Source organism: Mastomys coucha, unplaced genomic scaffold (genome assembly GCF_008632895.1).
Source record: "Mastomys coucha isolate ucsf_1 unplaced genomic scaffold, UCSF_Mcou_1 pScaffold22, whole genome shotgun sequence".
In the NCBI taxonomy this organism is placed as follows: Eukaryota; Metazoa; Chordata; class Mammalia; order Rodentia; family Muridae; genus Mastomys; species Mastomys coucha.
Window position 1 is genome coordinate 25,671,839 of NW_022196905.1, and position 22,407 is coordinate 25,694,245.

The 22,407-nt window shown below is 38.3% G+C and overlaps 1 protein-coding gene across 4 annotated transcripts in view; it reads left to right on the top strand.

Annotated features, from left to right (window-relative positions):
- Mtmr3 (myotubularin related protein 3) overlaps positions 1-22,407 on the top strand; it is a 124,149-nt gene that overhangs the window by 42,940 nt on the left and 58,802 nt on the right. For 2 of the 4 annotated variants that reach the window (XM_031339981.1, XM_031339984.1), the window contains exons 2-4: positions 10,448-10,526; positions 11,381-11,421; positions 16,389-16,441. The gene's annotated coding sequence lies outside the window, so the exon portion shown is untranslated. The remainder of the gene's footprint in view (positions 1-10,447; positions 10,527-11,380; positions 11,422-16,388; positions 16,442-22,407) is intronic. The other 2 variants (XM_031339982.1, XM_031339983.1) reach the window with 2 other exon arrangements.

Genomic DNA, 22,407 nt, shown 5'->3' on the forward strand with positions numbered 1-22,407 from the left:
AGAGAGAGAGAGAGAGAGAGAGAGAGAGAGAGAGGAGAGTGTGTGCGCACCTGCATGATCACATTCCAGTAATGGGTATGTGCATGCCACAGTGCACTTGTGGAGGTCAGAAAAACAACTTTGTGTGTCAGTCTTTATCTTCAACCTTGTTTGTGACAGGGTCTCTTGTTTGCCTTGGTCTGCCAGGCTAGCTGGCCATGAGCTTCTGGGGCTTCTTAGGTCTCTTTTTCCTGGCCATCCATCTGTCTGTAGGCTCATTGGGAGTACAGACTGTCTAGCTTGTACATGGGTTCTGGCTGTTGAAACTCAGGTCCTCAGGCTTGCGTGGTAAGCACTTTTAGCTACTCAGCATCTCCCTAGCCCTCAACTTTTTTTTTTTTTTAATGGCTTTTTGAGACAGTGTTTCTCTGTGTAGCCCTGGCTGTCCTAGAACTCACTCTGTAGACCAGGCTAGCCTCAAACTCAGAAATCCGCCTGCCTATGCCTCCCAAGTGCTGGGATTTAAAGGCGTGCGCCACCACTGCCCGACCCTAGCCCTCAACTTTTTGTTTTGTTTTGCTTTTTTGTTTGTCAGAATGAACAAAGGGCATGAATGAACAGGATGAAAATGAATATGGATACCCTAAATAGGGAAACAACAATACTTTATTCTTCATATAATAAGAATGTGACATAAAGCTGTTGATACTTAAGGTTTCTTAGCTGGTGTGACCAGAAAGAATACCAAATAAGAAAATTTGTGGCATTCTTTTTACCCTGATAAATCTTTATTTGCAGTAAATGTGTAAAAACCATATTTAATACATATCCTTATTTTTCTTTTTGTTGATAATAGTGATTGAGGCCTTTGGGCATGCTATCTTAGCATTCTGATCACTGAATCTCTTAATTATATTTTTAATTTTTTAAATTAAACTTTAGAAATGTTTACACTTATAGTTGTTAAACCTTGTTATTCCAATCATCAGTTACAAAGGTTGATTGATTACAATGAATGAATTATACATTGTAATTTGCGAGAATTGTCACTATGTTATTTCTAAAACAACAGTATATCTCCATATATTGAATGTAATATCTATATCAGTATATTTCTGGAGAATGTTTAACTTATAGTTTATTAAATTTAGTGACTATTTAACTATAGTAAATAAAATATTTGATGGCTTTAATATAAATAAAACAACAGATTTTTTTTGTCCTTTTAAACTAATTTTTGAGTATATTAGAATTCTGGATTGCTTAGAATACTTTTTTTCTCTCCTTCCTTATTCCGTCTCTTCATATCTTTTTTGTTTTGTTTTGTTTTCTTTTGGTTCTTGAGATCAAACCCAGTGCCTTGTACATGTTAGGTGGGTACCCTACTACTTAGCTACATTCTTAACTCTAATTTTCCATGTTAGTGTGAATGAAAAGTTATAAAGAATGAACTCAAATGAGTACTTTTGTCAATAAACTATGATAAGGCTTTAAAAATGAAGTTTTGTTAAGTGTTCAGTATCTCATGAGCATTAACTGACAGTTATTAGGAAAAGTGTTTTGTGTTCAGTTGATACAGGAAATGGTGAACAGAAGGATTTCTCATCTAGGTCCCAGTAATTCTTTCTCTTCGTTGTTTTTAAACACGATACACCATAAGTATGATTTATTTTTCAGGACTCTGTTAGTGGTGACTGAGAGACTCAGTTAAAGCTTAAACAAATAAACAGAGAGGGGGTAGGAGGGAGTCTCTGGCAGAATCTGGCAGCATTTTACATAATTGAAGGAAGAAGGCAGCAGGCAACTAGGGGATCTTGAGGACTAGAAGCTAGAGTGTTCTGTCAATAGTTTTGAAAGGTCTCTGAACACTGCTATAATTTTCTTAGGATTTTCCTGATTCATGGCTTCTTGGGTCATATTCTCTTTTTCTTTTTGATTCTAAGTTATTTCCATAGCATTCCTTAGGCCAAATGAAGTAGCTGTTCTCTTTAAGTAATGAAGTGGAATCAAATATTTCTATTCTAATAACTTAGCTATTTGAAAAATTGATACAAGGGATTTGATAAGTTTATTTGAGCTACCCAGAAAAGCAAATCCATGTAAGCAAAGTGATAGTGAATATAGGGACTGAGCAATGAATTACAAGAGCACGGGGAGAGATTCAGTTTAGTAGGATGAAAAATTCTGGAATATGGATAGTGATTTTTCCAGATACTGATTGTACAGCAGTGTGAATGTCCATTATACTGTGTACGTAAATATGCATTTTAAGTTAAAATATGTTTTTAAAATAAAACAATGAAAAAGTTCACTTTAAATGTACATAGTGTGTCAGTTATATACTGATTGCATTTTTTTTTTCTTCTTTTGAAATAGTGGTCTCTCTATGTAGACCAGGCTGGCCTGTATCTCTCTATATAGAGATCTGCCTGCCTTTACTGGAGTACTGGGATTAAAGGTGTGGACCACAGTGTAGGACTTCTGATTAAATTTTAGTAAAAAGATATTCAGGGTAGAGATCCAGATATCTTTTATTTCCAGATAAAACAGGTTGTCTATTTTTGAAACGCAGTTTATTTTACAATATGACAAATGGTAGCAACCAAGAAATGTTTTTTTTTTTTTTAAGATTTATTTTATTTATTTTATGTGTATGAGTACACTGTAGCTGTACAGATGGCCATGAATCATCATGTGTGTGGCTGCTGTTGAACTCAGGACCTCTGCTGGCCCGCTAGCTCCGGCCCTGCTGCCTCCAGCCAGCTCCCTCCGGTGTAATTCACTGTAGCTGTCTTCAGACGCACCAGAAGAGGGCGTCAGATCTCATTACGGGTGGTTGTGAGCCACCATGTGGTTGCTGGGATCCGAACTCAGGACCTTTGGAAGAGCAGTCAGTGCTCTTACCCACTGAGCCATCTCACCAGCCCTGTTTTTTTTTTAAACTTTAGAGAAGGTAGTAAATATTCATAGTGGCACTTTAATATGTTTACTGCTAAATAATGTAAGGCAAATTGGAGGGCCTTGTTTATTATTACTTGGAGTTTGACAACTGGAAGACTGCATGGGGCAAGAGCAAGACCAGTGGGTTGGCTTGATGTCAATGTGATTTGACACTACTGAAACAGGAAGTGATATATTCAAAATGTATTTTCAAAGAGCAACTTGGTAGGCATGAAACCTTACTGTTTTTGAGTGGCATGTATACCACATATTGTAGTGTGTGTGTGCATGTGTATATATGTATGTGTGTACGTGTCTGTCTTTCTAAGTGTGGGAACTGCTGCATATAGGTACTTCACATTCACATGCTCTGTGTCCATTGGATATTTTTTTTCCCTGAATGGAGTATTATTTATTTAGTGGTGGAAATCATTGCCTAGGTTTGCTTCAATCTGAAATCTTCCTTTGTTAGCCTCCTTACCACACCCGTCTAGTCTGTTTTTGATGTATGATCATTGTCTTTGGGTTACTCTATAATGTATATAGAGTAGGTTTCTGTTTGGCTGTTTTTTCATTTTGAGACTATTTCATCAATATTTGTATGAATATAACTATCTCTTGAAGGAGCCTCCTCTAAGTTTCCAACTGATTTCATAGTAGCTGAAAAAGTTTTTAAAGCCATGGTTCTGGATTTTGTCTTCTGTGTGAACTCAGGATTGTTTAAACTTTTCTGAATTGCTGACTTATATGCAGTTATTTAAAAGCACAAGAGAGAATTCCTTTTACTTAACAACTTTTATTAGCCCTTATTTAACTTGATAATTTTGGTTTCCTTTTTATAAGTAAAACATGGTGATAAACTCTTTTTGGCATTAGTTAAGTTCTGTTTTTTTTTTTTCCCTTGTACATAATAGGACGGTGACAGAGATATAGACTCTTCTGCTTACATGTAAAGAGTGGTTGTTTTTTGTTTTTTGTGTGTTTTTTTTCCCCTGAGTATGTGTTAAAGATGCTGATTTCTGGTCTTTTGGCTTTAACTATTCTAAGGAGGACTGTTTAGAGAGGCCAGGTCTTTGAATTTGCTTCGTAAACAGAGACCTCATTGTGGTATGTGGTTATTGGAGGTTATTGGAGTTTTTATTGGCTTGTTTTCAGAAATATGAGTAGCCCCCTACCTAATTGCCAGAATATAAATTTTAACTAGGCTAGGAGAAGAGTAGGCTCTTTCTATTGCGCACAACCTTTACCTTGTGTATTTTATTTCTTTGAGTGTGCTTTTTTCTGAATGCATTTATAGCCTGGAGAGGTATACAGTTTGTTTTGTATGTGCTAGGTAAGTACAGCAGGTTAAAAACCTTTCTTAGATTTATTTATTTTTATTTTATATATGTATTGGTTTGCTTGCATTTCTGTCTGTATACCACATGCGTGCCTGGTGCCTATAGAGGATAGAAGAAGGCATCCTGCCCCGTACTGGAGTTACAGAGAGTTGTGAGCCACAGTGTGGAGGCTGACAATTGAATCCAGGCCCTGGGCAAGAGTGAGAATTGCTTTCTGAGCTATCTACTTCAGTTAAGCCTCAAGCATAGCAGTTTTTAAGTGTGATGACATAATTTCAAAGTTTATTTATTTACTTGTTTGTTTGTGTTTCTCTGTAGCTCTGGCTGCCCTGGAACTCTATAGACCAGACTGACCTTGAATTTAGAGATCTGTCTGCCTTGGCCTCCCAAGTGTTGAGATTGATTTGTAGGCTGAGAGGATGGGTATGCATTTTCATTGAGCTTTCTGGTCTTTATCTATTTTAGATTGATGCAGATTGAACCCATGGCTTCATTCTTGCAAGGCAATCACTTTACTGGCAGAGCTGAGTCCCTGTCTTGACCATTTTGATGCCTGTTTACTGTACATAAAACTCAAGACTCAACTCACAAAAGGGGCAAGCCACCTTATCCTAATAAAATACTCAAACATGATAACTAGTGTGCAGATCAACTTGGTTTAGAGTACTAGTATTTATTTATTTATTTATTTATTTATTTATTTATTTATTTATTTATTTTAGTGTGGTTTACTTTCATACTTTTTGTAGAATTTGTGTTTAATATGTCAAGTGTCTAGAGAAGATAGGAAAATAAGACATGTTATTTAACATGGACATAGTTTTGGGGTACTTTTAGCAAGCTGACTGCCAGATTAGGCTTTTTTTTTAACTTTCTTTTTATTAGGCAACTGCTTGGTGAGAGGGTTAGGGAATATTGTTCGACATTTGCTTTGTGGGAAGATTCAGGAGCAAAGTGTGCTGGTATTTTAAGAGCGGCTCATGCAGACACTCAGTATAAGCTGTGTCAGTTTGGCAGGTTTCAAAACTAACATTGATGGCTTTAGAAATTTTTTCTAGAGCTTTAGTGGCCTTTAAAACTATGCTTGTCTTTGTAATATAACTTAAAGATTTATTTTCTTTTTTTCTGAGTACATAGGAAACAGTTCTTTTGTTTGTTTGTTTTTGTTTTTAAGACAGGGTTTCTCTGTATAGCCCTGTGAAACTGTCCCGCAGTTTCATGAACCGGGTTCTGCCTCGACCAAAGGGAGAACGGAGACCTGAAACACAGAGTTCGAGAACAAAAGGACACGGAGCCAAGTTGAGGGTTTCCAATCAAGACTCTCCTTTACTTGGGGGGTTCAGCAATTATATACAAGAGAACATACTGAATCTCTGGTTACAACGATATTTGAATAACATAAGGAATTAGGGAGAAGTCAGGAAGAGTCCAAGCAGAGTCTAGGAAGATGTCAAAGGGAAACCGGCTGCAGGGCTGAAGGTGTAAACTCTGGGCATCTCACAGGTCTCAGCTCCGGGGAATGGCTGGAGGCACAGTCCACAGTGGGGGAGGAGGTCAACAGCAGATATCTTCAGGCTGTATACCTGCCAGCCAGCAGGCGCACAGCAGGCATGAGTTGAGCCTGCAGTGGCAAACTCAGATGTCTTTCATCTGAGGGACCCCAACATCTCGCCCTTGTGTATTATATGAAAGTAGGGTTAAGGCCATATCAATGGGCATAGCTTTGCATGTGGATTTTTACGGTGCTTAGTCAGAATTAACCTGGGTATTTGTTATCTCTGGCAGATATCTTTACCCGTCATGAAGGTTACGTGCAGCTAGTTTGATTCTACAAACTGGGCTCTTTTCGTGTTTTTTCCAAAACACAGCCACTCGGCGCGTACCTCTGTCATAGGTGGATATCCGCTAGGATTGTGGACCATAGGTTTCTGAAATGTAACATTCGCCCATGCAGCTAGCGCCAAGATATGCCTCAAATACCTGCAAAGTCTTGGACAGCAAGTCTCTCTGGAGTCCATTCTTTCTGAAGTCCATTTGAAGCAGTGCCTGCAGCCATTGTGCTCAGGGATGGGTGTAGCCTCTTGACTTCAATTGTAAATTACTAGTTCAGACTCAGGGAACCTAGAGATCAGGGCTCAATTTAAATGTAAATCGGAAGGGTTTGGCTGGTAACCTCGGGATGTACCAGCCTTTGAAATGTAAATACTGAAGCATTCAGGCTTTAGCTCCGGGCATGAGCAAATGAGTTTGAATTGTAAGCGGGCATTTCCAAAATGACAGAAAAAAGGCTGTCAGCTAAAAAACAAAAAAGAAACAGAAAAAGGAAAAGGCAAAAACAAAAGGCCAAAAAATCTTTTTTGCAGTGCGTTTAAGCACCTTTACTAAGAGGGTTGTGGCTCTGAGTCCACTTGGCGAATTAATCTTTCTGGGAGCCAGCGTGCTCTGTCCTCTTTCTGGGAATATATACACACAGACCCTCTGCCCCAGAATAAAGTGGGGTGAAGATAATATGTGTTAATAAGTAAAGTGACACGCCTTTCCATCATGGCATAAAAATTGAAAATATGTGGATGCCAGTGGTAATCCATAGCAGACTGACTTTTAGTATCAGCCTGGGAAAAATTATATATATTTTAAAACAAGCAAAAAGCGAGGCATGCCTTAAAAGAGGCAAAAAATGAAATGCTTTTCAAAACAAGCAAAAAACAAAATGCTTTTGAAGTGGGGTGCATATTCCCCCTTCCTTTAATATTAAAATTTAAGATTTTCAAAGTGCGAAATGCACATTGAGTAAATATTGTCTCTGAGAAATAACTTATCTCAGTAATATGGATAACATTAGATTGTTAACAAAACATTTCAAATGCCTGACTGTAATAGTCAGTTTTATAATATGTTCCAATCTATTTAGGAACACCAAACATAGAAAATTAATGTAGGCAATGACTATAATTTTTGTTACATTTTTGTTAAGACAATTTTAACTAGAAAAATTGAAAAGTATTGAAAGACCCCCAGAACTGGGGAGATCCTTACTCAAGTCTCGGGACAACACGACCACCCAATGACTCATGAGAGACCGAACTTGCTGCAATCACATGAGGTTTATTGGGGATACTGGTACCGGGGTCGATCTCATGACCTTGCCAGTCAGAGGAGTTCGACTCTGAACACAAGAAGTGTGGGGTATTTAAGGGAACATCCATAAGCAGGGGGTGGGAAGAGGGTTACCAAGGAAACAGAACATAAATAGTGGAAACTTTCAGAGGGACCTGACCCAAGGTATTTGGTTAGGGAGGGGAACACATTCATTCTAGGAATGTAACCTTCATCTACTGGTTGGCAGGGTGGAGAGCCTCATAAACCAGTAGACCTTCATTCCTAGTTCCGCCCTCATTGTGGATCATTCAGGAGGGGCAGGTATCGGGAACCAGAGCCCTGAGGCTCTGAGTTCCTAGAACTGGCTACTTTATATTTCTGGCTGGCTACAGTGGCCATTTGTATTAAATGCCCTCATTTTAAATTCTAAGATTCTCCAGCCTTTCAGTATCTATAGTTACATGTGCATATTTTATTTTATTTTTTTAATCAGAAATATCTTTTTTAAAAATATCAAAATATCATCTTAAGCTATTACTATTTTGATGATATAAAGAATTACATTATATGACCAATTGTTTTTGTATAAAGTCTGTAATCTGCCTGGGATACAAATTTGATGTATCATTGCCTTAAGGGTCTTGTCCAGGCAGTTTAAGATATCTGAAGACAGTTTTTTAAAGGAACAGTACTTTCTCTTAACTTTAGTTGTATAAGCATGAACAACTGTAAAATTTGAGAATTAGTAATATTTAAAAAGGAACAACTCTAAGCAATTATAAACTCTGAGCTATATATATATATATATTTTGGTAAATTAAAAGTTTGGTTTTAGCACTTTAAAAACAGTGACTGGCACGTAGTTTAATTATCTGTGCAGAGACAAATAAAGTCTTTAAAACTATAAGGATATAAAGGGGAAAACAACCTCCTAAAACACTATAACTCTACTCCATGACATTGACTCTCTATAAACCCCAAGTTTAAAATTACTTTGAACCACACCTATAGAACTGTGACATCTCTGGTTTTGTCTCAAAAACAATTTCTCTGTGGTAAGGGAGAGGTGAGGCCAGGAAGACTTCCCTAGGCCTGGTTTGTAAAACAAAAGGAATGCCTCTCAGGCTTTACAGGATCCTCTGCACTTTTGCATTAACTCAAATGTAAATATTTCACTGAGCAAACCACCTGAGTTACACCCAAAAGATTCTAAGGGCAGTTTTGCTGCTTAAAAAAGCAAAACCCAAATTTAAACAATCTACATTCTCCAAAATCAATATCAAAAACACCACATTCACGCCACAAAGCCATTCAAGTGTCTCTCTGCCTCTGAACCGAAGCTAGCAAGCCTGGGTCATTCTGAGACAAATTCTCAGAGCACGCCAGATCTCTATGGAAAGTAAAATCATGGCGCCAACCGATAAGCCACGTGTGTTACCTGAGTTACCAGCTTTAAACTAGCTTTCAGTTACAACGTTTTACCATACCCAATACAGAATATATTTATACCTTTAAGAGTAGTTAAAAACCAAATGAAACAGCTACACAAATCTTATAAATTTAAATCAATCAAAGAATTTAGAACTTAGGCTTCTGACCCGTTTTACAAGCAGCTTTTTAGCAGAGCAACTTAGATCAGCTTTTGCTTTGTCTTTCAGTTTAAATCCATCTCTCACACCATTTGTATAACTCAGGAATCTGCCTGTCTCTGCCTCCTCAGCAAATCCTACCGGCGTGTGCCACCACAACCGGCCTGCGAGCTTAGTCATGTCACCCAAATCACAGAATTCCCGCCATGGCCAGGCCATTGTCTTGAAGGCCTTTTTTTAAAAAAAATCTACAAATCTTTGGCCCGATGCTTTCCTCTCCAACGAGGACAGACCCTCGGGGCAGCACCTCACTGCTGCCTGCTTGTGGCTCCTAATTTCTTAGGGCAATCATTTTAAAATGATTTATACTTCTACATGTGAAACATTGTCTATTTTCCTGCCTTTGCACCAGGATCTCTAGACCTGTAGTTCCCTGCAATGCAGTCTTATTTTTAACATTCTTACTTACTTCTTGAAGCCATGTGCATCAAGATTCTATCTCATCTGAGAGATTTTTTAATGCATCCTTTTCAACCCTGATTCCTTTTGTTATGAGCAACTCTTTTACATTTAATACTGCTGCTATCATCTCATTCGAACTCTTGCCGTTAAACTCCTAGGTGAATTTGAACGCCGTGTCAGCGTAAACTCAGCCTAGACCCGTACACTTCTTGCACACACAATTCTACAATATTAAAATAAGGCTAGCACTAGCATTGAAAATATCTACCATGCAGAGTGCTGTACGTCCTTTTACCTTTAACTCACTCTGTAGACCAGGCTGGCCTCGAACTCAGAAATCCACCTGCCTCTGCCTCCCAAGTGCTGGGATTAAAGGTGTGTGCCACCACTGCCCAGCAAGAAACAGTTCTTATGATGTAAATACAGTATCATGTAATTTTTTTTCAAAAATTAAATGGTAAAAAGGTATAGGAGTTCTTAATTTAAACGTAATTGCAGAATCCTTTTAAGAACCTATTTATCAGGGCTGGCGAGATGGCTCAGTGGGTAAGAGCACCGACTGCTCTTCCGAAGGTCCTGAGTTCGGATCCCAGTAACCACATGGTGACTTACAACCACCCATAATGAGATCTGACACCCTTTTCTGGTGTGTCTGAAGACAGCTACAGTGAATTACGGGGGAGCGAGCAGGGCCAGAGCGAGCAGGGCCAGCAGAGGTATTTAGTTCAATTCCCAGCATCCACACACCTGATAGCTCACGGCCATCTGTACAGCTACAGTGTACTCATACACATAAAATAAATAAAATCTTTTAAAAAAAAAAAGAACCTATTTATCATAGGGACAGGTATTTTAAGTTTTTTATCTAAGAAAATCTACTTGAATTTATTTTTGGAATATTATGAACAGAGTAGATATATTTTGTAGTTTAATGTTAATTAAAATGTTAAGGCAGGAGAAGTCATTATAAACTTACTATTAGGTATATTTAAGTTTCCGTGAAGTTCTAGAAATTGAATTGTCTTTCTGTTTCAATAGATTATTTGATCTGTGCATTGAGGTGGAGTGAAAGAACGTGGACAACTGCTCCAGCTGCTTCTGTCCTCTGCGCCAGAAGGTAACTGAGAGCAAGTGCCTAGTACGAGACATTAGCATGTGCTAGGAAGGTTGCCTTCCCTTGGGTATACTTTGGAACTAGTCAAAGAAACAAAAGTCTAGAGACTTCCAGTGCTACAGATAGTCTTTGTGATGTGGCCACTGAATTATAAATAACAAACCAGCTCTGACACTCAGACAGATTGATCCTACATGGCTTTTAATTAAATTAATCTTTAGTGGTGCCGTACTAGATTTCCTATCATTTTTTTCCCTTAATAATTGAGTCTTGAACAGTCTAAAGAAATAATTTTAGGTTCTGGAGAGGTGACTTAGGAAGTGAAGAACTCTTGTTGCTTTTCTACAGGACCTGGGTTCATTTCCTAACAGCTGATGGCAGCTCACAACCATCTGTAATTCTAGTCCCAAAAGATCTGAAGCACTCTTCTGGCCTGCATGGGCCCTGCTGCACAGACACACACACAGGAAAATATCCATGCACATAAAATAAAGAAGGGGAAATTTAAATTACTTTATTTACTTAGTGTGTGTGTGCGTGTGCGTGTCTGCCTTCAGCGGCTGGAAGCAGACTTGGGTCTGTTGGCTGCCCAGTGCAGGCATTGGGAGCTGACAGTCCTTGTGATTGAGCAGCAAATGCTGTTAACTGCTGAACTCTCTCCAGTCCCAGACACTTTTCTCAGTAAATTATGCACCTCCCCTTTTAGAAAATAAGGAACATTTTTTCATTTTAGATGTTAAGCCTACTTAAGTGCTGCCTTATAGTGTATGTAGGTGTGTACACTCACTAGTACACATTTATTAGAAAGCCTAAGGTTGACATTGTGTGTCTTTATTTCCACCTTATTTTTTATACAGAGCCACTGAACCTCGGCCTTGTCTCTACCTCGTCAGCACAGGTTTGTGATATCATGTTAGCTTTTAAATGGGAGCTGGGGATCCTAATTGAGGACTTTACTTAAACCACTGAACTCCAAAATTGGTTTTTAATATTTTTTTAAATATTTATTTATTTAATATGAGTACACTGTAGCTGTCTTCAGACATACCAGAAGAGGGCATAGAATCTCATTATAGATAGTTGTGAGCCACCATGTGGTTGCTGGGAATTGAACTCAGGACCTCTGGAAGAGTAGTCTGTGCTCTTAACCACTGAGCCATCTCACCAGCCTTCATTTTTAATCCTTAATTTCAATAGTAAAGTGATACCTTCCCTCTTTATAGGGGAAGTCAGAAAATAACATTATAGATTACTTGTGGAACTTTCTTATAATTCTTTTAATGGCTTAATACATCTGAGTCAAATAGGAAAAGAAAAAGAATATATCATAAATTATAATTATATAATTTTTATATATATTTATATTTATAATTTATATATATTTATAGCTTATATGTTTATATTATATAATTTATAATTTATGTAATTATAAAGAGCAAGTCAGAAGAATGTATTATCTTTATATTTTTGAAGTTTTAAATTTTAACTTTTTAAAAGGTAAATTGTATGTGGTTGTTATAGGTTTTTTTTGTTTTTTGTTTTTTGTTTTTTTTGTTTTTGAGACAGAGTTTCTCTGTTTAGCCCTGGCTGTCATGGAGCTCTCTTTGTAGACTAGGCCAGCGCTGAACTGAGATAAATGCCTGTTCTGTTTCCTTCCCTTTAAAGGGTTTAAATTTAAAAGAAAAATCCTTGTAAAATAAGTTATTTTAACAGTCACCAATCAGCTTTGCTTGCAGTTTGAACATAGATAATTTTTTCTGTGACTGTGGCTTCCTCGTGCTACATTACTTCCTTGAGACAGCAAAGTAAAAGGTGCTTGTGAGGTATAGTCAAATCTTAGTGTCTAAAACAGCAGAGCAGAGTTACAGTGTGAGGTCCACAGTTGGGAAAGGTGCTGCCAGCATTTCAGCTCCTCGTTGAAGACAAATGATCTTCATTGTTGACCAGCAACTGAAATCCTATTGCAGAACACCCTTTGAAGAGTATATTTAGAATCTCCCATGTTTAAAAAATAAATTTGTATAATCCATGAGCCACATACTCTACATCATTTGTCTAATTCCAGAATTATACCAGAGTAGTTCCTTGGTTATTTTCTGCTGAAACCAGACATTTCCTCTTGGCAGTGACATTTAAGAATTGCTGTTCGAAGCAACTTGCTACCAGTGTATATTCTTTGATATGGAATTATTACACGGGGTCTGGCTGTTTCTGGCAATTTAGGTGTTTTTTTTTTCCCCAAGAGAAGGATGGTTGTTTTTGTGGTAGGCATGATAACAGTTAGCTGCTTATCTATACCCCACAGCTGGCAGAGAAATGCAGTAAACTAATCAGGAAACTGCATCCAGGGCTCTGACTACTGTCAATCATTAGTGTCTCTAGAAAGGTAAAAGACACACACAGGGTCTGGTTTTGATTTTAAACATGGTGCTTAATGCTTTCACTTCATCTGGCACTGACTTCTTCTGTACGCACCATTGTTTGTCTTTACAAAGCATGCTTGTACATTAAAATGTCACAATTTGAAAAAATCACACTCAGACCAGATGGTGCTACACAGGGTAGGAGCTTTATTTTATTTATCTCTGTGTCATGCCCCACCCACCAGTGCTCTTAGGTAAGAGGCCCTCCATCACTTTAACCATGGGGAGTGCATGCAGTCACTCTTTTGAACTGCCTCTTTGTTTCTGTTTTCATTCATTCTTGATTTCAGTAGCAAAGGCTTCAAAGAAAACTTGACATTCAGGGAATAAGTTTTAATCATAGTCAGTTCATTCAGTTATTAAATGCGTGGGTGTAGGTTAATTCTTGTGATTAAATAATTTCCCTACCATTGAATAATCCTAGTAAACATGCTACTAAAGTCTAGCTTTGGATGTCAGAAGTGTTAATAACCATAGTAAGGAAGCGCTAAGATGGAGGGAGAAAAAGTCACCCAGTGGTAATGTCAGTTGTAAAATATTCCTTAAAGTTTAACTCCACTGACTTTTTGTTTTTGTTTTTGTTTTTGTTTTTCTTTTTTGTTTTGTCTGGGTTTGTTTGTTTGGGTTCATTGGTTTGTTTTGAGACAGGGCCTCGTGTAGCTCAGGCTTTCTTGGAACCCCTTTTTTAGCCAAGGATAACTTTAAACTTCAGATTCTTCTGCTTCTACTTGGGAATGCTAGGCTTAGAGGCAGGCGTGTAACATGCCGGGCTTTAGGGAGTTCTTGGTGTTGAACCAGGGCCTTTCTTTGCTCATGCTAGGCAGACACTATCAGCCAAGCCATGTCACACAAGCATGAATTTTTAAATGTTGCCTCTGTACTCAATTGTGTCTGAATCTGTTTCTTATTATTTATAAGCAAGAAAGTCCTTTTGTTTTCATTTTGGTGGAAAGCAAAAGAACGTTTAAAAATGAATGTTTAATATTGCCTTCTTAAAGTTTTATACTCTTAGTCTCCATTTGAAAAGTGAGACAGGACAGTCTAAAAAGCACTTTTTTCCCCCAGACATACCAGAGTCAACAATATCTACTTACCCACTCTCCACCCCTAAATATTTTAGATTTTCTTTGTTTATTTGTTTTTAACTTGGTTTATTTTCATATTTAATTTAAAAAATTATCAGTGATATACAAATGGTATACCTCTCTGCCTTTGTTGAAGCCAGTGTAGCTTTCATGTAGTTAATTACATAAACTAGTTCGTGTAGACATTGAATGTATATATTCCTTCTTGGTCTCAGAGCCTTCAGACCTATAAGTTGTTATCTTCCAGAATTGCTGTATGGTAATATATATTACCATGGTGTTTAAAATCAGGTATATTGGTCTTTACTCTGTATAGGACCGTCACCACTGTGCCTGGGTGTGGGTGTGGGTGGAGCTGAGTAGGCATGAAGGGAGCCAGAGATTGTCTTTGGTAATTTCCATGATTGCTTATCCAGTTTATTTTTTTGAGAAGGTCTCTATCTAACCCTGAAGCTCACTGGTTGGGTAGATTGGCAGGCCAGCAAGCCCCAGGGATCCTCCTGTCTCCACCTTCTCAATTCTGGGATTATAGGCATGTGCTGCCACATCTGTCATTTAAATGGATGTTGAGGATCTAACTATAGGTGCTGATCTATGTCCTTAGCCCCAGGACTATTTCCTATAGTAAATAAAATTACATTCACATGGCAGTTTGTGTATGTGTGTGTAATAGAAATTTATATTTTATTGAGAGATTCAGAAAGATTGATTTTTTTTTTTTTTTTTTTTTTTTTTTTGCCCCTCTAGACCTTAGTTATAGAATTTAGGGTAAAACTAATGCATAAAGATTAGCTTAAAGTTACTCTATTTCAGTCCCATCCCCTGCTTTGATTTGTGCCTCATGTATTTAAATATCCATTATAGTTATATCTTTTAATTAATTGTTTGGATTTAACATAGCTACATTATATCCTGTCTCAATGAACAGGAGAATATTAAACGTCACTCAAACATATGTATTGTTATTCTCTGAAGTATTTATGACCTCCTGGTGTAGGAGAGCTTCTTTTAGACTTTACATAGCCCTTATCTGGCATTGTCCTTAGAGGAATGCCCAGTTTTTTGCTCTGTTGGCTCTGTCACAGTGATGATCCACTCACGTACTAAGGAGATGTTTGAGTGTGATTACTGAGGAGTCATTGCTGGCACACAGCTGATCTGCTTTAGTTTTTTTGTTGAGTGTTGCTGTTGTCTGATTTGTCTAGCACCATAAGCTGGTTGTTCTTTTTTTATTTTTGAGATGGAGTCTTGGTATATAGCCGAGGTTAGAAATGAACCTGCAGCAGTACTGCAGCCTTAGTCTCTTAAGTGCTAAGATTACAAGTGTGTGTTACTGCCAAGCTTGTATTTCATTCTTATCCGTAGATTTGACCTGTGTCTTGAGTTTAATCCTATACATGCCTAATTACTTGAGTAGTCACCACCATACCATTGCTTTGCTTCTTAAACATTGCCATTCATTTCCTAATTCTTTAGTTTTGGTATTCTGTAAGTCTTAGTTATGTTACTTCATATATTTTAGGTAATAGTTTTGTGCTGAATATGGTAGCTCAGACCTATAATCCCAGCTCCCAGTAGGCTAAGGCAGGCAGAGCACCACAAATTCTAGTCTAGTTTCTAGTTACATGGTGAATACCAGGCTAACCTGGGCTGCAGAGTTAGACCTTCTTACAAACAAAACCAACTAATCAACACTGCTCCCCCCAACAAATATAAAACTAAAACCAACTCAAAAAAAAAAAAAAAAAAAAAAAAGCTCAAAAGGATGTGTGTACAAATACTGAGAGAATTTGCCACATTTGGGTAGATCTAGTTCTCTTATCTCTATGAAGCTCAGATTGTTGCCTAATGGCAGGAGTGGTTCCCCCAACCCCTCTTCTTTTTGTGTAGCCTTGGCTGTCTTGGAACTTACTCTGGGCTCGAACTTAAAGAGATCTGCCTGCCTCTGCCTCCCAACTACTGGGATTAAAGGGCGTGCACCACCACTGCCCAGCTAGGAATTCTTTATGATTGTAGTTGTATACCTATTACTTTAATATCTTAAAACAATAAATAAGATCCTTTGGTAGAAGTGAGTTCTATGCACAGAAGACCTTACACTAGAAGTCGCACCTAGGGTAGAATGGTGGGGACAGTGGCAAAGGGTCCCCTGCCAACTGTGGGAGGTGGCACTTGGTGGACTGAGGAACTCACTGTGAGAACTCACATAGAAGCACCCTAGGTTTTTGATCCATGTAAGAAACAAAGCTGAGTATCCACCAAGAGTCAGTACAGCAGTTCTATAGTTGGTATGAAAAATCTTAAAAGGGGCTCTTAAGTGGCCCAAGTTGACGATGGAATATTCGTTTCTTTTGCAGATTTCCTTCTGAAACCCTGTAGAAGGAAAAGTTCTCAGGACGATATTCATTTGGTAAGTTTGTTTTTCTCCTGCAATCACTCTGCTGATTTGAAGCAGGGAAAATGTATTTACAGATTAGTTTTGTGACACTGTTTATCCCTGTTCATTTTCATTAAGACCCAGGCCAGATTACCTTTTCTGTATATATTATAGCATAATGCAATGTTCTTTATGCTTGAAAATGTGTAGGATAGTTGTGGATGTAGCATTAACTCTTTTGTCTAAATATTTATCATCTTTGAACTTTTAAAGTTTTTGTGTGTGTGCGCGCGTAAGCGTGTACATGTGCATGAACATATGTACAAAGACCAGAAGAGTATGTTGGATTCTCAGGAGCTGGAGTTAACAGGCGGTATAAGGTGTCCCATGTGAGTGCTGGGAACCAAACTCAAAATTCTGTAGAAGAGTAGTAAGCACTTCTAACCACTGAGCCATCTCTCCAGTACCATACTGGAGCTCTTAAAACTGAAACTGGATTCTTAATTTTGTACTTTCTTAGATAGGTATTTATATGAAAGTCAAGATCTCATTACTGCTCAAGAACTGTGAGAGGTGTGTGTGTATTTTGAAACAGAGTCTGGCCTGAGACTTGCTGTGTAACAGATGGTGTCCATGAACTCTTGATCCTCCTGAGACTACAGACTTGTACCATCAGCAAGTTTGGAGGACCAAACTCAGGGCTTCTTGCAGGGTAGGAAAGCACTCTGCCAACTAAGCCACATCCCCGGCTATTTATTTTATTTCTTTTTAGAGACAGGATCTCAACTATGTAGCCCTGGCTATTCTTGAATTCCCAGAGATCTGCCTGTCTTTGCTGGGATTAAATGTGTGTGCCACAACACCCAGTCCAGTTTTTATTACATATATTAAGTGTACATAACAATGGACATATGACATTTTCAGACATGCATATATCTTGGGTATGTTGATCCCAGAGCCCTTTTGTCCTTTTTTACTCTCTCGCTGATTCTTATGTCATGTCTTTCCTTTCCTTCATCTCTCTCCCACCTTTTCTCCTTCCTTCCTCCTTTCACAACCCACTGAGTTTATTTAGGGTTGCCTGAGTGAAATGTTATTTATGATCACCTTACTTGTGGCTGTACCACTGAAGAAAATGCCTCTCCTATCTCTAGCGGCATTAACTTTGTTTATATTGTCAGGGAAGGATGGAGCTTCTTGGCCCTGTGATCTGTACCTCCTATCCTCCCCACATCGCACTCCTGACATAATGTTGACCAGCCTTATGTTCAGTTACTGAGAGTTTGAGAGTGCAATAGCCTGGCTGTGGAGATGGCTCAGAGGATAAAGGGTTTCTGTGCAAACATGAGGTCCAGAGGTTAGATCTCCAGCACCTACATAAAAGCTGCTTTTCTCTTATTTTAGTGCTTCAGAGTCAGAAACTGGTGCAAGCTGGCTAGCTAGAGAACCAAATCAGTGAACCCCCATCAGCAGCAGATCCTGCCTTAGTAAATAAAGTAGTGAGTGATTTAGATACCCACTGTTAACCTTTGGCTTCCACCTTCATGTGTGTACATGCACACACATGCACCAACACATGTGAGAATGCATGCACACATACATACTTGAATACCAAAAACACAGGTTGAGAGAGAGAAAGAGAGAGAGAGAGAAAAAGAGAGAGAGAAGCCATACAATGTCTAGAAGAAAGATGATCCACAACACTCCAGCTCTTTTTCCAGCTGATATATGTCCCTCACCTCCTTTACATTATTTCCTGTGTTTTGGAGTTGGTGGTGCAGGTGTTTCATGTAGGGCTCAGCTTTCAATAGTTATTCAGACGTGTACCAGTTATGAGTTTATGCAATAACCTCTGCCCCCTGCAAAAATAAGCTTCCTGACCAGTGACAACAGCAGCACTGATCTATGGGATAAAAAAATCGATTTAGAAGGCAATTTGGTAGTTATGCCATGCTCACTTAACAAAAGCACAACGGTAGCTTCCCTCCTATAGTACATGACCTCCCAAGCCATGGGATTTTTCTCTACGTTTACAGTACCAGACAGATATTCTCTTCCGTGCAATGGTAAATTCAGTCAAAAAGTTGTTACTCCTTTAACAGACTTGCCATTATTGCTCTAGTGGGCATGTCTTGCCTGGTCAGTTGGTAGTATAGCAGACATGGTTCACAGGTAAGACTGCTAATGACAGTTCTCCAGCATCTGGAGCACCTTCTGGCACTGTTCAGTTAAAACTTGATTTCCTTATGTCCTGTGACCAAAGCGTGTCGTGTCAAAAGGAATAGAGTTTCACTATGTAGTTCTAGTGGGCAACCAGTGTAGTAAGTAGCATACTGTTTGGGGAGCCCAGTGGGCCTTCCTGATCAACAGTTCATAGAGAAGTGGCTCACCTTGGCAGTGAGCCTCTTCATTTTAGTGACCTATGAATTTTGGAAGCAGCTTGTGACTAGCTTACAAAGTAAGCAGGTTTCTTGTGGATTTACATATATATATGTATATTCATCCATCCATTCATTCTTTCATTCATTCATTCATTCATTCATTCTTGGGTTTGGGTGACTCTATCCCCAACATAATGTTCAGTTCTCTGAGAAAAACAAAATTTTAAGAATTCTGGCCTGTTCTCTAGCCTGTCCTGTCTTCAGTCACCCTTACTTAACAACCTAGTCCAGTATTCATCCTAGGATTAATTTCTTTAGCATGGTATCAACAAACAAATCACCCATAGCTGGTCACCTGTTCCCTCTCCACCTAGTGTAACCACCCAGGATTACCTCCTAGCTTTCACATGTTCTCCAGCATATTCTTTTGCTTTATTCTGTATGTACCCTTCTTGTTCCCACTTAGCCTTAAAGCTTGAAGTTTACACATGTAAAAAGACTTTTTTGAGCATTGTCTTACCAAATCAGTCTGAACCTATAGAAGCATGTATTATCATATATATGATTGAGTGGCAAACTATGATCATAAAAAGACAATTATATCACATGAAGCTGAGGCTCACAGAAATAATATAACTTATCCTTATAGTCATAACTTTAATATAGGCCTGGCAATCCTAATCCCCAAACCCACAATCTTAAGTGTTCCACAGTCTGGGAAACAACAACAATCCAACCTAAAATCCAAACCCTGCCATTCTGGTGAGTTTTTTCATAAGGGATGCTCACACTTGAGCACAGCATAATCAGGACTCAGAGCTCCTACACTCAGAGCTCTGTCATTGCTTTATGTCAGTATTTGTTTTTTCTTGAAGCCACTGTTTGTACTTTTAGTCTGGTTAAATGAAAACCTTTTATATTATAGTTATTTTCAGTTTCCTTTTAATAATTTTTTGTAGCTGCTGTGGTCATTTGTTCCTATAGTCTGAGCACTGGGAAAGTTGAGGCAAAAAAGTTGTGAGTTCCAGGCCAGTCTGGGCTATAATATGAGACTATGTTAGAGAACCAAAACTAGGGGCTGGAGTACTGTTGCTCCTGAAGAGGGCATGGGTTTGAATCCCAGCACCCTCATAGTGACTCAACAATTGTTTATAACTCTAGTTCCAGAGCATCTAGCACCCTCTTTTGATCTTAATAGCCATCTGGCATGCATGTGGTGCAAGAAAAAAATGCTCACACACACAAAATAGTTAAGAAAAAAAAACCAGGGACATAACATCTGTCCCAACACTGGGAGTAACTGGGACCAGCAGGACCAGGCACACAGGAACTCTGCCAGCCCAGTGGCTCAGGTTTCTTCCGGTCTGTCTGGGCTGGTGCCCTGAGCAGACCTTGGGTGCAAGTTCCGCAGCCAGTCCCACAACACCCAGAGGAAGCTCCACTCCCAGGCATTCTAACACAGCCAGGATCAGAGGTAAGGAGGACACACATCTGTCCCAATACTGGGCGTAACTGGGACCAGCAGGACCAGGCACACAGGAACTCCGCCAGCCCAGTGACTCAGGTTTCTTCCAGTCTGTCTGGGCTGGTGCCCTGAGCAGTCCTTGGGTGCAAGTTCCACAGCCAGTTCCACAACACCCAGGGGAAGCTCCACTCCCAGGTGCTCTAACAAGCCCAGGGTCACAGGATCACAGAGACAGCTTGACTCTGAGGAGTTCTGACACAACCAGGATCACAGCAAGGACAGGCTCCAGTCAGATTTAGCAAGGGCAAGCGTAAAAAGAAAATGCAAAATGCAAAAAGTTCCTAACCTAGAACATCCAGGAAATCCAGGATGCAATGAGAAGACCAAACTTAAGGATAATAGGTATAGAAGAGAGTGAAGACTCCCAAGGTAATGGGCCCATAAATATCTTAAACAAAATTATAGAAGAAAACTTCCCTAACCTAAAGAAAGAGTTGCCCATGAACATACAAGAAGCCTACAGAACTCCAAATAGACTGGACCAGAAAAGATATTCCTCCTGTCACATAATAATCAAAACAGCAAATGCACTAAACAAAGAAAGAATTTTAAAAGCAGTAAGGGAAAAAAGTCAAGGAACATATAAAGGCAGACCTATCAGAATTACACCAGACTTCTCACCAGAGACTATGAAAGCTAGAAGATCTTGGGCAGATGTCATACAGACCCTACAAGAACACAAATACCAGCCCAGGCTACTATACCCAGTGAAACTCTCAATTACCATAGGTGGAGAAAACAAGATATTCCATGACAAAACCAAATTTACACAATATATTTCCACAAATCCAGCCCTACAAAGGATAATAGATGAAAAACATCAACATAAGGAGCAAAACTACACCCTAGAAGAAGCAAGAAAGTAATCTTTCAACAAATCCACACAAGCCTAATTCTACCTCTTACAACAAAAACAACAGGAAGTAACAATTACTTTTTCTTACTATCTTAATATGAAAATTAATATTACCAACATATCTTAATCGATAGAAATCCAAAAACATGAGGAATTAGAAATTTGTTGATTGTCATCCAATAGTCTCTCTAATTTGGTAATTGGAGAAATAGGTCCAATATTATATAATCTATATACACTTTCAGCTCGTTTGTTCGTGACAGTGTCTTGCTGCATACAACATAATGGTCTTGAGATCTTGCTTCTCCTATCTCAGCCTCTCTATTAGTAGTATTGTTTATTTAATGTTTTTACAGTATAGTATGGTTTTCAGAACTGCTTACATATTTTAAAAGTACTTATATACCCCAAATCAATGTAGACAATTAAATTGGGAGGTTGCTTGTAAGAGAACAAAAAAGTGTGAGACTGAATGCTTTGCTTGACGTTTGTAACTCTTGTATCAAGTCAACAGAGTAAGAGCCAAGATCTTAAGCTCAACTAAATACAAAACAAACAAACAAAAACACTTTATATATTTATCTTCATTTAAGAAAATATTAGTAGTGATGTATTATTTTGAAATATATAGTTAATACATTTGGAGTTATCTAAAATTTATATTGAGAAAAACGTTTGTATTTTCAGTATTGCCATAGACAAGCATCTACATAAGACTGTTAAATTGATTGTTGTTTTATATCAAACAACTTTTATAATACTCACTTTTATTGTTATAATATTTTATAAATTTTAAAGAATATGGTAAAAAAAGATATTGTAGGTATTGAAAGGGGGGTCTCTGGGAGGAGTTGGGGTACAAAAGGGAAACAAGAACGTGATTTAATTCTATTTACTTAAAATATGTTTTTAAATGTTAACAAATTCAGATAAATTGAAGTCATGTAACTTTTCTCATCATATCGCAATAAAACTTAAAAAAAAGAAAAAAGAAAGAAAACCAGAAAGGTCAACCAAAAACTTTATGTAGAAAAGTTTGTCTAGCCTGATGTGGTAATGTACACCTATAATCCCAGCACTCAGAAGGTTGAAGGTCACAAATTTAAGGCTAGCCAGGGTTAACACAGCAAAACCCTGTTTTAGAACCAATCAGACCAAACCAAACCCAAACCAAATTCATCTAATTAGAAATATAAAATAAATGTTCTAAAAGTATGAAAATGGGAAGACTTTCTAC